This window comes from Coenobita brevimanus, chromosome 3 (genome assembly GCF_032717465.1).
Source record: "Coenobita brevimanus isolate Jiangsu-jjx chromosome 3, ASM3271746v2, whole genome shotgun sequence".
In the NCBI taxonomy this organism is placed as follows: Eukaryota; Metazoa; Arthropoda; class Malacostraca; order Decapoda; family Coenobitidae; genus Coenobita; species Coenobita brevimanus.
In genome coordinates, this window is record NC_136956.1 from 13,402,794 (window position 1) to 13,421,939 (window position 19,146).

Here is a 19,146-nt window from a genome sequence, read left to right on the forward strand (position 1 = left end):
CCTAAAAACATTAAATAAAGTAATGCTTGCAAATTAACTGTGACTAATAAAAGAAGGTGAATTAAAGTCGGATGCTTACCAAGCGATGGTGGAATGTGAATCTAACCTTCAAATTATAATTTGTGTTGGGAGAAGATAGCGATCATATGTGCAGAGAGTGTTCCAAGTTGGAGGCAGTTGAGCAACTAACCCTACGACCCTGGAATGTTTCAAAATTTTCAGGTTTTGCCTTATCAAAATAGCTCTTTCACTGAGATATGACGGTAATTTTCAAAATTTTTGCTGCTGAAATTAGCCCAGACAGAGAAACTTGGGAAATATGACAACTGATCATACGGTTAAGTTTACATGGCGGTTGTTTGCCATCTGAAAAACATACTGTGGCCCTTAATGTTCCGTGTTTTCCATGAGGCTCCCTAGAAATATGGTAGGGCTTCCTGGGGGACCATACGCCCTGCGTTGAGATTCACTACTTCAGTATATTGTAAAACTAAAATCTTTGAATTTATCCTTCACTTGAAAATTTAAGGTGCGTTTCCTCACATAATCACCTCTTTGATAGCTTGTATGGATTCCACCAAGGACACTCTAATGGGACCATCTCCCGTTCCTCTCTGACTGTTGGCTCTCTGTCTTTCAGGATTATGGTGAAAACTTTCTCATTGCACTTGATGTTGCAAAGGCATTTGACCAAGTCTGAAATATATCTGTAAATATCCAGCTGGCCTTTGTACCCTCATCTCCAGTGTCCTTTCTGGTCATTTTATCTGTTGTTATTGACGACCACTGTTCTTCTAAAGCTACCAGTAGTGATGTTCCTTAGGGTTCTGTCCTAGCACCAACTCTTTTCCTATTGCTCATCAAAGGTATTCTAAGTAGCAAATCTAGTTCAGCTCACTTTTACACTGCTGATTCCACCCTACGGAGTTCTACCTACTCCCATCACAATAGTTACCGCTGCCATACTGGGATGATGCTATGAAACACATGGTCTCTGTTTTAGCTCATATATTCTGATTTGGATAGTAGTAACCTTGTTGGTTTTTAGTCCATCAAAATCCCCATTCCTTCCTGTTTTAACCAGTCAAAATCTTTTCCAGAGTATCATTTTACTATCTGAAACATACAGTCAAGAGCTTCTTCTTCTCGTAATATTTTTTTTTTTTCACTGTGACCTGTAATGGAAAGATACCATTACCTCCCTTATAACATTCGTTTCCAAGAGACTGGGTGTGTTAAGCCGACTCCATGTCCTTTTTTTACAACCATGCAGGTGTTGACTTTGAACAGGGATTTTATCTGCCCCTGTGTGGAGTATAATTTTCAAGTGTGGGAGGGCTCCCCACATCCAGCTCTTCTTAGCAGGGAGAAGTCAAAGGCTTTTTATCTCATTATTTTCCTTTCTGTTACTGATTTATTTCGGCTTTCTCTTTGCCGCATTATTGCATCTACGACTTTTTTGTTGACCTTTCAAAGGTCACTGCTCTTCTAAGCTGTCTTTTTGCATCCCACCTCCATTACAGCAGGTGCATATCATCCACTGGACGGTACATTTTTACCATTTTTTTCTGCTCTACTCTCTAATGGAAAATTATCTGCTACTCTTAGTTCTTCATAAATATTGTATGCAACAGGTAACTCTATTCTTCAGTCTTTATTTCACTCTGACTATGAACCCAATCTGTTAAGACACAATTTGTCCAGGTACTGCAAATTGAAGGGATCTTCAATTTGGTTATCTCATTATTTTTTATGTATCTATTTTTACTGCAAAATAACAAGATTGCTGGCTTATAGATTCTGGTTCTTTTCTTGGTGTTTAAATTATTTATGAGAAAAACAGCCTGGTATGGTGGTGGGCACTGGGGCAGGGCAAGCATCACACACCCTCATATGGCCGTTGTAAGTTTGACGGTGTGAGCCAAGCAGAAGATGAAGCAAAAAAAAAAAAAATGAAGAAGAACACAAGGAATTTGGAGAAGGAGAATAAGAAGAATATTACGATCTGCTTCCATACATCACGTGTATTTGGACACCGGATAAAAAACGAGGACACTAAAGATGACAGAAGGGAAGGGGGGAAAGGGAAGTCGGGCGAGAAAACTAGATAGGTAATTAACTACACTCTCAGTTGATGCTTTCGTACTCAGCTAATGACCCTCCCTCTCACCGTTCCTCACTCTCGTGGCGACAAACATTAACCGTTAGTTTTTATTTCGTGTCTGTACCCTTACATATCAATTAACCTACCTATCTATCAACAAGTGTGCTCATTCGACACTTCTTTTTGGTATAACAAAACTAATAATGTATCTCTCTCTTCACCTCTCATATTTATCAGTGATTCACTCGTAAATAAGCTTGCAGTTCAATTCCTGCATACCGGATTGGCCGTACACTTAACATGCAAAAAAGTTCTCAGCAAACTCATATCTGTTTAACCTTCCTTGTACTCTCCATCTTTCCCTCGTTTTCTTATCAGCATCATACTGACACTGTTATTCATACCGTACCTCATGACCCACCAATGTACATATCTGCCTACATACATACATATATTAGTCGTCACTTCCTACCTTCATAACTTAAACACCAATAATCTCTTTCCATTGTTCTCTCCATTCCTCTGTGTTATTAATTTAACATAAGAGTCTGATAATCATACCTGTTTACCAATCTGTCCGTCTTTTTCCCAACCTAAATATATATCTAGTTACATTCCTACTTTCACCGACCTCTGTCATCTGCTTTCTCAGCCCTCTCCTCAACACAACGGTAATAGCTGATCGTGTCCCTACTGTAGAGACTCATATATATACATCTTCTTAGGAAGACTTTGACCGGTGGTTTGAGTAAAGGATGCCGCCAGCTTCAAAACAGTGTCAGGTGGAATGGCTAGAATCATAGCATAGGCTAAGTCATTCAGGACTATAAAGGCTTTCAAATTTCTAATAGAACTGTGGTACCTGGAAGACTATTAGGGGGTTTTCATGCACGGCCGACATCATGGTGCCTATAGGAAATCAATATGACTTTGTGTTGTACCCGAAATCCAAGATGGCTGCCATCCGAACCTTTCCCAAACAAAAAAGTCGTGTATCTTTTGAAACATCATGACTGGATGATTTTTATGATAATTATGAGGTTTTCAGGCACTGCCGACACGATAGTACCTTTAGTGATTCGATATCACCACGTTTGATATCCAAAATTCAAGATGGCCACAAATAAATAATGAAAACATAAGCATAGAAAAGTACTTACTCAAAGTTATTTCACAGTCATACAGATATCAGTACTATGTGATGCTCATTTCACGAACATAATTTGACTTAATCATGACTGAAAAATGGCATTTTCTCATATTTTGACAAACTGACTCTTGTTTGTGACAAAAAATTACACATTTAATACCCACCTTTTTGTACAAACATAGCATCGAGCCACACTTGCCCGTGCACTTACAAACGACTAGCATTCTTTGGGGTAATGGATTCAGGCATTTTTCAGGTAGTAGTGTGTCACTGTCTTTCACCCATCCATATTCGGTAGGGTCTGTGGCAGGGTGGGTAACATCAGGAAGGCATAGACCTTTACAGACAGAGTAAAATGCTCTCCTGATGTGGCCACGAACTGCACTTGAAGTTGGTGGCAGGGCTTCCAATGATTTTGGTGTCATAGCTCGCACTTGGACTTCCATCCGGAGCTAGTCGAATGTTCGCGATTCTGGTTTGCTCTTTTTGCCAGCCCACACCTGAATGAGATATTCCTCAGCTTTCATTAAGATTTCGTCAGTGAGAGTGTCAGACTCTGCAAAATCAGCCACGTAATGCTCTGGATCACATGACAGAGACGCATGTTTGGTACCTATCTCCAGTCAATACATGTGCCTTCACAATGACTTTAGACAGTCCTTCTCCCAGCTTATCTGCAAGGGTGTGTAGTAGTATATGACACCGTTGCTCACCAGTGCCGAACTCTACCCACAATTCTTGGAGGCCTTGCTTTCGAAAATGTTGAACATGAAGAATTAGACGTGCTACTGTGTCTGTGTCACTGGAGACTCCTAGCAACCGGATACTTCCCTGATCCAACTCCCATGTATAACGCATCACCATGCAATTATCAGCTTCTTCCACACCACATATCAGTGCGTCAATAGGTTTTGTAGTTTCAGAATGCGGTTGGATGTAAGGCCTTTCAGAGTGTCAAAACTCTGTTGACACAAAACCGTCATCTTTGACGCATCCACCAAGCACAACATCCAGCTTCCCCAGCTCAGGAGTCGAAACGAGATCACGAACGAGATGCTGTAGCATAGTTTTTCTGATCGATGAGGTCCAGAACTTGTTCATTTGTTGGGGCACTGGGAAACCTGCAGTAATCTCAGTGAGCTCAATGGATGCAACTCCACTGGTGCGACCTAGCTCTTCTCCACGCTTAACAGACGACTCTAAGTAGCTGTCAAACACGATATGGAGGCTGGACCTGGACCAATTAGAGCAACCCGCTGATAGCACACAATTAATTGCACTTTCAAATGTTCCAAATGAAGCCAAGTTTGGAAAGGAACGTATTTTCGACATGAAGTCCAATATAACGGATGCATCTCTGGCAGGAAAGTGGATCTCATCACCTGTTAAGCTCTTCTCCAAGTCTGCGATGAGTGCACTTTTGTCAGGTTTGGAAGGAAGATCGTCTTCAAATAGAGATGAAACAGGTAGGATATCATGGACATAGATGGATTCAAGTTCCATGCCTCGCTCTTTCACGATTTCGATGTCACGCTGAGCCACTGCTATCATTTTCTATGTTAAAGCAGAAGTTGCACTCACATCAGTGGATGGTTTGCTGTCAAGTTGAGGTAATTTTCTCATCGATATAGTGGTAGAGTTTTTTGGCCTTGTCAACAAACCATTCTCTCTCCGGAATTCTCTTACTAGTTGATCCCCATTCACCTACACTTGGAGCAGCCGGGCAGCCACTGCATCCAATGCCAGTTGCTTAGTGATTAGATTGTGCAGTTTGATGGCAGATGAGCTTTGCGTCCAGAAAGTTCATGATGAACCTTAGCCGATTCACTGTGATTCATCGACGTATCATTCATAATATCCTTGAAGTTGTTTGAGATGAGAATTTCGTGGAAAATGAGTTGCCACTCGACCTCAACCCTCAGACTTCTTGTTTGGCCAACAATGCCATCAGCACTTTTTGATGCCCTCTGGTTGGATTGTTCTAGCTTTATATCCGGTGCAACAGCATTGAAGTAACCATCAACTCGATCCTTCAAAACAAACTGACCACGCATAAACCACTGAAAAACATCCGGATGAGTTGCTTCTAAGACTTTCGTGAATAATGGATACAAGGTATGATTATGGAACAATATCAGGACTTTCAGGGGCCTGCTTAACGTCACGCTGGCAAGCAGACATTTACAAAAAAAAAATAATAATAATAATAATATCCACAGTGTACTGCTATATTCCATCTATATCGAAACTTTGACAGCTTTCTTTTTAGCTACGGATTTTGTAAGACTGCCATCTTGAATACTGAGCATCAAATGTTGTGATATTGAATCAGTAAAGGTACTATCGTGTCGACAGTGCCTGGAAACCTCATAATTCACATAAAAATCGTCCAGTCACGACGTTTCTTTCAAGACACACGACTTTTTTGTTTGGGTAGGCTCCGGATGGCAGCCATCTTGGATTTTGGGTACAATGCAAGGTCATATTGATTTCCTATAGGCACCATCGTGTCGGCCGTGCATGAAAACCCCATAATAGTTTTCCAGGTACTACATTTCTTATAGAAATTGTAAACCTTTATAGTCCTGAAAGACCCTGGTGTTGGCCATTTTGAAAACCGCCATTTTCTCTCCTATGCTATGATTCTTTCAATTCTGCCTAGTACTGTCTTGAAGCTGGCGGTATCCTTTACTCAAATCACCAGTCAAAGCCTCTCCCTAAGGAGATGTATACGTATCTCTACAACAGGGAATGGATTAGAGCGACTTGCCCACTGTATAATTATATCCACTTTACCGTTTTAGGTGCACCACCCTCCTCTATCACTCCCACAAATACCGACTTGTTTTCTGAACAGTACTGACCCATGCTCTTCATCCACCTTGTACACAGGTAGCTACTTACCAATCTACCCATGTACCTGCCTACCTACAAACCAGTCTGTGTATCTTAAATGCAACTACTTCCAGACAACCTACCTTCGTACATACATACCAATCTATGTGCCATCGTAGCTACTTACTGTACAGTACCATCCCGCCTACCTAAATTATGTACCAATCTATATCCTTATCCATCTATTACCCTGACACTTAACACACATTACCTATCAATCTATTTTTCTAATTACATACCTGTCAGGCTACTGCTGATCTCACTATTAGATTCCCTGCCCTCATCGTAAATGACTGTCATTCTGAACACTGAGTCATAGGATTGCAGGTGGCCAAGATCTACGCGGATTAACGTTTTTCAACGAAAGTTATACGGTGATTACTTTCTATTATATTCAATATGCCTCCGCCCAACTATGGTGGAGAAGGCATTAAATGATTGGTCGGTCCATCCATGAATGCATGTGTTGCTGCGGGTGTGCATCCGTAACCATTTTCTGGGCGCAATGTCTCCTGAATTCATCAACGAATTTTCACCAGATTTTCGTAAACGATGTAGTATGAGAAGATGATGAACTGATTAAGTCAGCTAGGTCAACGGATCAAAGGTCAAGAATATTTGGCACCGACTTAGTTTATCCTTGTGGGGACGATATCTTCTGAATCCCTCATAGATTTCGATCAAACTTCTGTCAGTGATACTGTATCAAGGGATGATGAATTGATTAGGTCAGCAAGGTCAAGGTCGTATGGGATCGACTTATTTTATCCTTGTAGTCAGGGAGCCACTTTAGGATATTGTGCAAAAAAAAAAAAAAAAAAAAAGTTTTGTTGGACCCGACAGATAAACTTTTTGCAGTGCCTTAGCTGTTAAGAAGGATATCTAAGGTTTATCAAAAAGTACGATATTTTTCAAAATCGCACTGAGAAACTATTTTTTTTTTTTTTACTCATTTAATGTGAAAATCTCGATTTCTCCCCATAATTACAAATTTGCTAAGAATTTAACTTGAATGATCAGATTAAACCCAGATTTGGTCCACAATCGCCGATTGGGATGTAGATACGACAGATAAAATTGCAAAAGGATATATGAATTACAACACAAGGTATGCCAAAAAAATTACATATGTAAAAGGAGAAATATGGAAAGACTACGAAATTTCAGATTTTTTCTCGTCTAATTGTACTTCAACAGATAGATTTTTTTTTTTCATATATACCTAAGATTTGTGAGTAGATAATAAAAATATATATGACAAGCACATAGTTTTAACTGCTATGATTAATCCATTTGCTTCTATGAATAACAATGATCTAGTGAACATTGCTACTGGAGGGAAAAATCCATCAAATTATGTCATTTTTGTAAGGGCAAAAGGCATTGCAGCAATGAAAAAAGCTCAAGAAACAGGATCTGCAAAGATTATTCCTCCAGAGATGCAACGCTTTCCACAGGAAAAGAAAACTAGTCTGAACAAAACACAAACAATTCTGAAAGTTTACCAAGAAGAATCTGCATTCATAAGAACTTTATGCTTCTTACAGAAAAGCGATGATGCGACTCGAAGGGAAGCATTTTCACACGAATGAACACCTTGTCCAGGTTTACTGTTTCAACCTGATCCCAAGTTTCCAAGCGGTTTTGTCGTGACTAAAGGCAGTAAGTGCGATTTTATTCCACACCTCGTGGCTGAAAGTGATGGAGTCACTCAAACAGACGTGTTACCTGAATCTGAGTTACCAACTGTTTATATTATTAATGCCATGGCATTTATACAGAGGTTCCACACCCTTGGTGCCGTAACCTTTGGTAATTTAGTCGAACGATATGCAGCAAAGATAATGGAGATGAAGCCAAAAGGAGTCAACGAAATCCACATTGTTGGCGATCGTCATGATTTTTCAGGTGAAAAAAGTCTTAAGGCTGATGAAAGAGTTCTTCGTGGAAACACCATCACACCACAATTTTTACCAGCAGAAAATGTTACTGTAGTATTCCAAACTGGAAAGTCCTTATGAAAAGTTCTAGGAACACGGCTAGTATGTTGGATTTCATATCACAGATGATTTGTGTAAAAAAAGACATCCTTATACCAAATGTATATCCCCCTTGTCCTTGATGGTATATTTTCCAGCAAAGAAAAGACTGCAAGGAATGGGAGAGACAGTGTTCATGAAACTGAAGAACTCAAGATGTGAAGAACATCAAGAAGCAGATACCCGTATAATAGCTCATCTTGCGTATGCAACTAGACTTCATGAAAAGTCACGTGCTGTAGTCCAAGCAAGAGACAGAGACATTGCTGTCCTGTCCATGTACCACTACTGTTATTTACAGGCTGTGACAGAAATGTGGATCCAGAAGCTTGATAAGTATTTATCAGTGCATGAACTTGTACAGTTGTTGTCACATAAATACCAAACAGAAAAACAGGCCCTTGCACGTGTACTGATATTCGCTTACATGATTTCTGGAGGTGACAGCGTGAGCTACACTTACCCTCGTGGAAAAAAAGGAAGGCAGACAAAAAACTTTACAGAAAGCTGGACGGTTTTCAGAGATATCATGTTAAGGTGAAAGTGGTGTTGAACTGGACTTAACAGACGGCATTGTTAAAGAAGCAAGAGCTTTTATGGTCAGTCTTTATGTTACCGAGACATACGAAGACCTAAATGTGTTGAGGGAACATGTTTTTGCATCAAGCAGAACAGATCAGTGAAGCTTACCTCCTACTGAAGATGCTTTTCATCAGCATTTACTTCGTGCACTAGACAAACTTATTGTATAAAAGCAAGCCCACATGTGCAAATTGTCTCTGCCACCTGCCACCCAGTATGGGAGAAGAGTTGTCGATGCCATACTGCAACCCATAATGGTGACCAAACCAACAAAATCAACATCAGCAAAACCAGCTTCTTGCAGGTGCAAAGTATCAAAGGGCTTACGTGAAAGCACAGGTACCTTGCTATATAGGATGCACATTCCTTAGTAAACCTGATAAATGCTTATGCACTGAGGCCCAAGAATCATCTGCAGATGAAGAATCGTTGATTTGAGATTATGTCATTACCTTTTTTTTCATTTTCAGTTATGTATTTAGCATACCATAATAAAGACATAAGAAAGTCACCCGTTTTGTAAAGTCAGTTTAAGCTATACAGGTAAAAATATGTGTCTGTGACAATAGTCATATGATGATTCAGTTGATGAGTGTCTGGTATTTGAGATAATGTCATTATATTTTTATCATATTCAGTTATGTTTTTAGTTACGATAATCACAAAGTTATGTTTTTAGTTACGATAATCACAAAGAAACTCAACCTGGAAAAGTCAGTTCAGGTTATAGGCTACAGTTAGAAAAGTTCTGGGTCTGAGACAATAGTCAGCTGATTCACTTTATGAGCCTGTATTGCCATGGATATAATTACTAATGTATTTGTCTGTTCAAAGAACATCAGTAGTTTTAAATTTTTTTGGTGAATGAAGTGGTACAATGTACCTGGTAGTTATTTTAGAAACCTTAGGCAGAAACATGTATATTTTGTTCAGTAAATCTTACATTTCCCTATGTATTATTTCAATAAAATTTTAAAATGCATTTGCTTTACAGAACTCCCATGTTGCAGTGGGATTAATGAAGGGGTATTTAGTGCATTCAAGTTGCAAAATTAATACTATCAGGTTATGGCACTACTGTGTTGCAGATAAAGTGTTTCTTACTTGAGCGCTTTTGATACGAAGAGTCACTTCTTAATTATGCTTCATTTTATGGATTTTGTAATGAGATTTTTACTTTTACTTTCCCGTGGTCTTGGAATGTTACCGATTACAAAAAGAAAAGATACAAGTGTTTATCCTTTAGGGTCGCTTTTTCCAAATTTTGAGAGACTAGCTCCCTGGCTAATACTAATGGGGGCATAATATCTCCTGAACCCATTCACAGATTTCCATCAAAGTCATGTCAGTGATGCAGTATGAGATGAACTGGTAAGGTCAATTACGTTAATGGTTGAAAGGTCAAGGTCTTATGGCAATGATTTACTCTATCCTTGTGAGCATGGTATCTCTGGTAGCCCCCAACAGATTTTGGCTAAACCTGTGTCAGTAATACAGTCTGAAGAGGAAGGACTAATTAGGTCAGCAAGGTTAAGGGGTCAAAGGTGAAGGTCATATGGGGTCAACTTAGTTTATTCTTGTGGGTGTGTGCTTGTTACACTTATTCTGGTAGCGATATCTGCTGAACTGGTTGATGGATTTCAACCAGACACTTGTCAGTGATGCAATATAAGGAGATGATGAACTGGTCAGATCAGTTACAGTAGGTCAAGAGGTGATAAGTCAATGTTATATGGGGTTGACTTACAGTAGTTTATCCTTGTGGGCTCGATATCTCCTGAAGCCCTAAATTAATTTTGACCAAACTTTTGTCAGTGATACAGTTTGACGGGCCAATGAATTGATTAGGTCAGCAAGGTCAAGGGATCAAAAGTCAAGGTCATATATGTGTTGGCGCGATATCTCCTGAAGCCCTCAACGAATTTCGACCAAACGTTTATCAGTGATACAGTATGAAGGGCTGATGAACTGATTAGCTCAGCAAAGTCAAGGAGTTAAAGGTCAAGATCATATGGGTGTGGGCACAGTATCTCCTGAACCCCTTGGCAGAATTCGACCAAACTTTTGTTAGTCATACAGTGTGAAGGGACAACGAATTGATTAGGTCACCGAGGTCAAAGGGTCAAAGGTCAAAGTCATATGGAGTCTGCATAGTTCATCCTTGTGGGAGTGCATCTGTGACACTTGCGGGTGCAAAATCTCCTGAACTAATGGACGGATTTCCATCAAACTATTGTCAGTGATGCAGTATGAGATGGTGGACTGGGTGCGTCAGCTAGGTCCCGGGATTAAAGGACATGGCCATATGGGGTCATCTTAATTCATCCTTGTGAGTGCAATATCTCCTGAACCCCTCAACGGATTTTGACCAACCTTTTATCAGTGATACAGTATGAAGGGACATTGAAGTGATTAGATCAGCAAGGCCAAGGGGTCAGAGTTCAAGATCATGTGAGTGTGGGTGCGATGTCTACTACACCTCTCAACAGTTGTCAACCAAACTTTTGTCAGCGATGCCGTATCAAGGGAGGGTGAACTGGTTCGGTAAGCAAGGTCAAGGTTCAGAGCTCAAGGTCATCTGGAGTCTACTTAGTTTATATTTAGTCTCATATTAACCCACAATGAACCCTTCCATGGATGTTGTATGGCGAGTCTGTGCACAAGGCTTAACGGAGGCACACAGAATGACCCGTAGCGTTGACAGCTCGGGACCCGAATTCTCGGCAGTTCATTCAAGTATAATTTAATCTGCTAAATTAATCAATCATACCAATGAACTTATCTTTTTTTTCTGAATTGTCTTTTACTACTCAAAATCTCTCTCTTTCTTTCTCTCTCTCTCTCTCTCTCTCTCTCTCTCTCTCTCTCTCTCTCTCTCTCTCTCTCCAATCTGCATCTGTTTTTAAATCTTTTCATAATCCCAATTACAACAGTAACTGAACGCCTTAACTAATAGTAGAGGTTTCACCTAAACCTATTAACATCATCTGATTGTAGCAATAATATAAATCAGTCTAGGGTATTGCATAAACCTAGTTTAGACATATTATTTCTGTGCCTCTGAGCACGAAATTTCACTTCTTTGCCGGAAACCGATGTCAAAATAGAGGAAGAAATAACTGTAGTGATGGTTGAAAAAAAAAAATATTGTCTAACCCATTGACTCATATGCATCGGCCTTAGACTATATGTGACAAATTAGTTGTAGGAAGAGAAAACTACTAAAACTCTTAACTTAATGAGAAATGGAAATTGTTTCTCACCCCCTACAGTTCATGAGATTACCCACGTTTCGTGTAAATGTCTAGCAGTAATGAAGATGAAACAATGTTTGAACTGAGATGCTTCACAGAGCAAACGCACCTCACAAGGTAAACAGAAGTATCGGAGTAGTGGGATGATGTAATAGAGGTTATTGTACTGAAGCAACAGCCGAGGATAAAGATGAGTGAAGTAACAGGTTGACAATATGGAGTGAATAACATATTGACAATATGAAATGAAGAAGAAAGTGAAGTTCTTTCTATTCCACTGCAGGACTGAACCTCTCCACTACAAAGGGTTGCATACTGCAAGTCTACTGTACTTTCTTTGCTTTGGTCCAGTTAGAAAATAGTGTATAAAAAAGAGCTGGGGTGAATGTGACTTAGTTGGCATTGCAAGTCTCTTTGTGTGTGAAAGGAATCTACAGTTTCTTCCCTCAGAATACAACCTGCCTTGTCGAATCACGTCACTAAATCATTTCTAGGAACTAACAGATGGGAGCAAAGGAGATCGTGTTTAACCCCTATGTGCCAGTTGACGTGTATAGCCATCAAGATTTTGGGCGCTGAGCAACGCCGGTTGATGTGTATAGCTGCAAGCTTCTTTCCGCCAGCCTTTGAACCCACGACCATTTTTTGCGACAACCATTTGTACATGGCACTGGTAGAGTGTAGAGTGATGTCTTCCTCATCCTCCTCATCCGATTCTGCTCCCCCATGCTCCCTCTCTCTCTCTCTCTCTCTCTCTCTCTCTCTATATATATATATATATATATATATATATATATATATATATATATATATATAAATATATATATATATTTATATAAATATATATATATATATATATATATATATATATATATATATATATATATATATATACTGTATATACACGTGAACTTAACTTACACAATATGAACTCTAGATGATTTAAAATTGTTTTAAAATACTGCATAAATATTTCATATTTAATTTTTAATTTGCAAGCACAGGTGTGGGTAAAAAATGTCAATGCCAAATTATTTATAGGCTTGCGCACGCTCATGCTTGCGTGCACACACACACACACACACACACACACACACACACACACACACACGTGTGTGTACTTGTATGAATCTATGTACAGTATATGTATGTACAGTATGTATGTATACCCGTATATACCGGTATCTACGCAGTGTCAAAAGATGAAGGGCTACTAAATTAACCAAACGAAGCTTGTAATGTTGGTCTGTGGAATGTACAGCTAAAGACAATAAGGAAACTACGTTATAAATTACAGTAAGTATGCATATAAAGCTCACTGTATGCTTTGAAAATAGTCTTAACATCGTTATCCATTGTACTGTTTTCAGGCCTATCCACTTTCGTAAATTGGCTACTGTGAAGTAAAGAAAAAAAAAAGTTTATGATGGTTTTTACTACAATGGATGTGTCTATCCTTGGTATTGTGGTTATGGTTGTGTGGGAGAACCAACCACGCATGCAGTCGCCTCGTGTCAGATAGCCTCAGACCTCTGCAATTTATAAAATAAAATGCTCTCAGATAGCGCATACTGCCGCCAATGCCATTGCCATTAAAAAGGATCCGGATTCGGATCTGTGGAGACAGGATCCGGATTCGGATCCGGATAAACCCAGAAATGTAATAAATTTTTTCTTGGCCCATTATCCATCCTTCCATAAAATTTCATTGAAATTTATTGAGAAGTTTTGTACTTGGCCTATTGCCCAAACTTCACCAAATTTCTTTGAAATTCATTGGGAAATTTTGGAGATAATGTCTGGACAAACAGAAAGACAGACATTCATAGGTGAATATCCTCCAACTTCTTTGGCGGAGAGATCACTGCTGTACGTACCATATATAAACAGCCTTTTCTAGTTTATTTTTGTCAGATGGCAGTTTTGATTTTTCTTTTACTCTCATGACATTCACTGCCAAATATCAAACAAATTTCAGCCTCTACATTAAAAAAAAAAAAAAAGCATTATGGAATAACACTACTGTGTCCTACTCCTCTGTACTTTTTTTTTCATGTTTAGGAACAGTTAATGTGGTGTTAACCCCCTTCCACAGGGTAATGTTTATACACATCAATATCTGGCTTCCACAGGGCTGTCAGGTTATGGCTATACACGTAAGTGGCTTCCTGCCAGCATTTGAACCGGCCGCCATTTCATCTCAGTGCCAATGGGTAGTGAGGTAGTCCCTCCATAGCACACAGGCGAGAGTCAGTCTGTCCCGTGCTTCTGCCAGGTTTATAACAATGCCTTCATGTTCCTATTTGTCTGATTCTTTCTGTGCTGCCTGTAGCAAACTGCATCATCCATCCCTGCCAAGCCTCTTTCCAAGGATAATAGAAAACAGCTCAGCAATAGTGACATAAGGCATATCTTGGATGCAACAGTGTCTAGTTTATCTAGTACTGGACAAGATATCACGTTGAGAGCAAAACCATAGACGGTGCTGTGGGCAGACACAAGAACATGTCCTGCTTTTGTGCTGAAAATTAGTTCTCTTCCTTACATCATTACTCAACAACTCAATGACCTAGAGACCTTAGGAGACTTTCATTCACAAGAGGAAGAGTTGATGAGTAATATGGTTATTAATTTGTTTCCCTAAATACTATAGTTTCCGAGATATTGAAGTTTGAAAACAAGCAGTTTCCGGGAAATTGCCCGTAGTGAGGTGATGACTCCTTTTGGGGGTTAAGTGGAGTGTTTTGGCTATATGCAATTTTTGGCTTTACACAAGGCCTTAGAAACGTAACTCTTGCATAAGTTGCGACAGGAGTGTATATATATATTGTTACTGGCGTAGTTAACCCCAGTAGCAAATGAGTGAAATATAAAATAAGTGATAACGTAAGGAGACAGGCCAGCCGTTAAGAACAGTAAATCTTTTCCTTATCAATTTTGCTGTCTGTAAAGGGTAACCCTAGTCCCCACGTGTATTTACCCAGCAGTCAACTTTGCCTTCTGGATTGATAACACACCAGATGTTTTTCTCACAAATAACACAGAAAATTCCTCTTCTCCTTGAGATATTGGGTGTGGCATAATGTGGGAGGAGCAAAGTAGGGATGTTTGCCAATTAGAAGCCTAAATGGTGCTTTCATCACACTCTTGATGGCATGCAATTGGTTCTGTGTGGAGTGTAGCAGGTGCCTCTATTGTTTCTATATGGAAGGAGATTATCTTTAAGACAGCCTAGTGATTAATTAGCTGAGAAAAGCGGAGTAAGTCTGCTTTATAAGGTCGAGAAAAGTGTAAAGAGACACATTTTGTCTCATTTTTTTGTACACACATCCCTGTACATTTAGTCTCATTTTGTACACACCTTTTTGTACACACATTTTGTCATTTGTACACATTCGTTCACAATTACTGTCACGTTACACTTTTGTCACGTTGTGTTGCACTTTTCCCCAACACTACTCAAGACATGACTTTGATTACAAAACACGCTGTTTGTGCACCATTTCCCATTTTTGGTTCACTCCTCCATTTACATTAGTGTGTGAATTATATCTACATTTAACCTTCGAAGTCTCCACGTTTCCTCGAGCTTTGTGAGTACTTAGCCTCCACTGAGTGTGTTCTGGTTAGGTAAGAAATAACTTGCTTTATATTTGTATTCTGAGGCCTATATGAATCCTCCTTTTGTAAAACGAATCCTGGTTTCTTTTTTGGTTGTGTATGTTACAGTGTACAGTAAAGTTAGTTTTCTTGTAAGCTTTACCTTATCCCTTTTTGTGAATAATTAAGGGCTAAGAGTACACCGAAATATACACCCCCATAACAATTTGGGACCTCCTGGCCAGGATAGCTCTGTGACTTAATATTGGCAACCTTGGCCACATACACAGTGCTTACTCTTATCTACTTAACCATAATCAGTAGTCAAGGTCCTAATGAATAATAGTGATGTGAAAGCATTTTTGGATTCTAAGCCTTCCCCAACCAGAGTGGAGTGAAAACTCACAAAACACGAGCTCATATTGCTTGCCCAGGTCTTACAGTTGAGATTTTCTGCCTCAGTCATTAAGACGAAGTTACTTGACTTAATGCTGCACACCATGTTTGAGCAAAGTGAGTCCCCCATAGCTAGTTCTGAGCCATTTGATACTGGACAAGGTGTTGACCCTGAGCCTTTGGCATCGGAGATACCTGGCCCTAGTGATTTTGCTGTTCATGATACTGGTGACAGTGTGCAGCTTGAGTTAGCCAGAATTAAGCTGAGAGAACTTGAAGTGCAAACCAAAATGAGGGAAATAAAATTACAGGCTCAAATGAGAGAAAAGGAAATGGATCACGAATTGAGACTGAAACACCGTGATAGTTTACCTAGAGCTAGTAGTTCATCTGCCAGGGAATCTTTTGTTGTTGCTAGGAACATTAAGCTAGTACCTCCCTTTAATGAGAAAGATGTCACTAAGTATTTCCATATGTTTGAAATGGTGGCAGGTCGTCTCTCGTCGCCAAAAGACTCTTGGACAGTACTGCTGCAAAGTGTTCTGAAAGGAAAGGCTCAAGAGGCTTATGTTTCTTTATTTGTTGATCAAAGTGCTAACTATGATTGTTTAAAAGATGCCATTCTCAAAACATATGAACTCGTGCCAGAGGCATATAGGCTTAAATTTAGATCTACCTATAAACAGAAAGATCAGACTCATGTGGAATATGCTAGAGTACTCACAGACTTATTTGGTTAGTGGTTACATTCCAAGAAAGTTGATGATTTCTGTAAACTTAAAGAATTGAATAAATGATCTTGGAGAACTTGACTGATAAGATAGATAGGGATGTGGCTAAATACCTAGTGGAAAAAGATTTAGATTCCCTAGCTGAGGCTGCTGTTGTAGCAGATAACTATAGTATAAAAGCATGAATGTAAGCCTCAGTCATTTGTTAAGGGTAGGAGAGTGAACCAACCAGTTTTTTTGAACCCTTCTTCTGGTAAAGGCAAGTTAATGTCGAGTGACACTAGTGGGAACACTGCGACCCCAGAGCATGTTAGTTCTACGAAAGTGAGGACAGTGTTGCCAGAGGGTCAAGAAAACGTGTCAGGTTTTGCCAGTATTGCCAGAAAACGGGGCACTTGGAGGATTGGTGGTGGAGAAAATGGGAGGAAAAGTTCCTCTGTAAAACCTGTTTCTTTGGTAAACTCATGATGGTCTTTTGACACCAACAGAGAGCAGCCACCCACAGATATTGTTAACGGTAGTCAGACACAACCCCAGCAGATGCATAATGTTGATAAGGCCAGAGTGGAACTGTCAGTGGTGGATAGACAGACTCCTGTAGAGCCACTGTTAGACACTAGTAAGACTAGAGCATTGCAGCGGTCAGGTTCAGGTGAGAGTGGTAATAAGACTCCATCAGAGTGTCCTCCCCCAAGCAGTACACAAAGTGACTCCTCCCCAGGTCATTTATTTGGTAACTTTATGTAAGGGGTTAGTTTCAGTTGATGGAAAAGGTGGTAAGGAAGTCACTATACTAAGAGACAGGAGTTTCACAGTCACTAATGTTGAAGGTGATTCTTGATGTAGCTGACCCTAATGAATGTGCCTTGTTGTAGGGTATAGCCTAGTTTGTATCTGTTCCCCTAGTTGAGGTGAAACTCCAGTCAGAGTTAGTTACTGGTTCAGTGCGTGTGGGTGTTGTTGACCAGCTTCCTGTACAAGGGGTCACTTTCCTTTTGGGTAATGACCTGGCAGGAGGACAGGTGAGTGCTGTTCCCTGCGTGTCAAAAACTCCCCTGAGTGAGGATAGGACTAAAGAGTTGGAAGAGTCATGTCATAAAATGTTTCCTGCATGTGCTGTTCCTAGAGCTATGACAACAAAGCCAGCCAAGACCATGTTGACAGTAATGACACTGGCAGTGCTGCTGATGATATTGGGCTTGGTGATACCTTTTTTTCCCAGTTAAATGATTCAGAGGTTGATGATTCTCCCCAGATTGATGCAAGTGCAAAGTTAGCTGATATGCAAAGATCTGATCCAGAGATATCACTTTAATTGACTCAGCAGTTAGGGAAGATGAATGTGAGTCTGAACTGAGAGAGTGTTATTATTTAAGGCCAAATAATGTGTTAATGAGAAGATGGAGATCTCCTAATGTTGCTCATGATAATGAATGGGAGACTGTACATCAGGTGGTTGTTCCAAGACCCTATAGGCAAAAAATTATGTCCATTGCTCATGACTCTTCTTTCACAGGTCACTTAGGGGTGAGGAAGACTCTCTCCCGCATCTGGCAGGATTTTTACTAGCCTGGAATCCGTCGAGATGTCTCCCGGTCCTGTAGGTCATGTCACACCTGTCAGCTAGTCGGTAAGAGCAATACGCCCATCCTTGTGGCTCCTTTGATTCCTCTACCTGTGTTTGAGGTCTCATTCACTAGAGTCCTTGTGGACATTGTTGGCCCTTTGCCTAAAACCTCCTCAGGCCACCAGTACATCCTCGCAATGTTAGACATGGCCACTAGATATCCCGAAGCCATTTCCTTGAGAAATATTTCTGCTAAATTGGTTGTAAAGGAGATGCTGACCTTCTTTACCCGTTCTGGTCTCCCTAGGGAAGTTCAGTCAGACCAAGGCAGTAATTTTAATTCCAAACTGTTCAGACAAACCCTTAAGGAGTTAGGAATCTCACAGATCAATTCCTGAGCATATCATCCTCAGAGTCAGGTGCATTAGAGAGGTATCACCAAACTTTGAAGAGTATGCTCAGAAAACTATGTGTTGATGAAAAGGAATGGGACAAGTGTTTGCCTTTCCTACTTTTTGCAACCAGAGAGGCACCGAGTGAGTCCTTGGGCTACTCCCCATTTCAGTTAATCTTTGGCCATGAAGCAAGAGGTCCTCTTAAACTTCTTAAAGAACAATGGGTCAAGAATGATGACCAAATTAACTTGCTAGACTATGTGTCAAAATTTAAAGAAAGACTAGCCTATAGTATGGAAGTAGCCAGGGCACACTTGGAGTCCTCTCAGGAGAAGATGAAGAGGTGGTATGACCACTATAGGAAAGTTAGGCACAAAGTATTTCACCCAGGTGATCAAGTCCTTGTCTTGCTTCCCATTCATGGTCAGCCCCT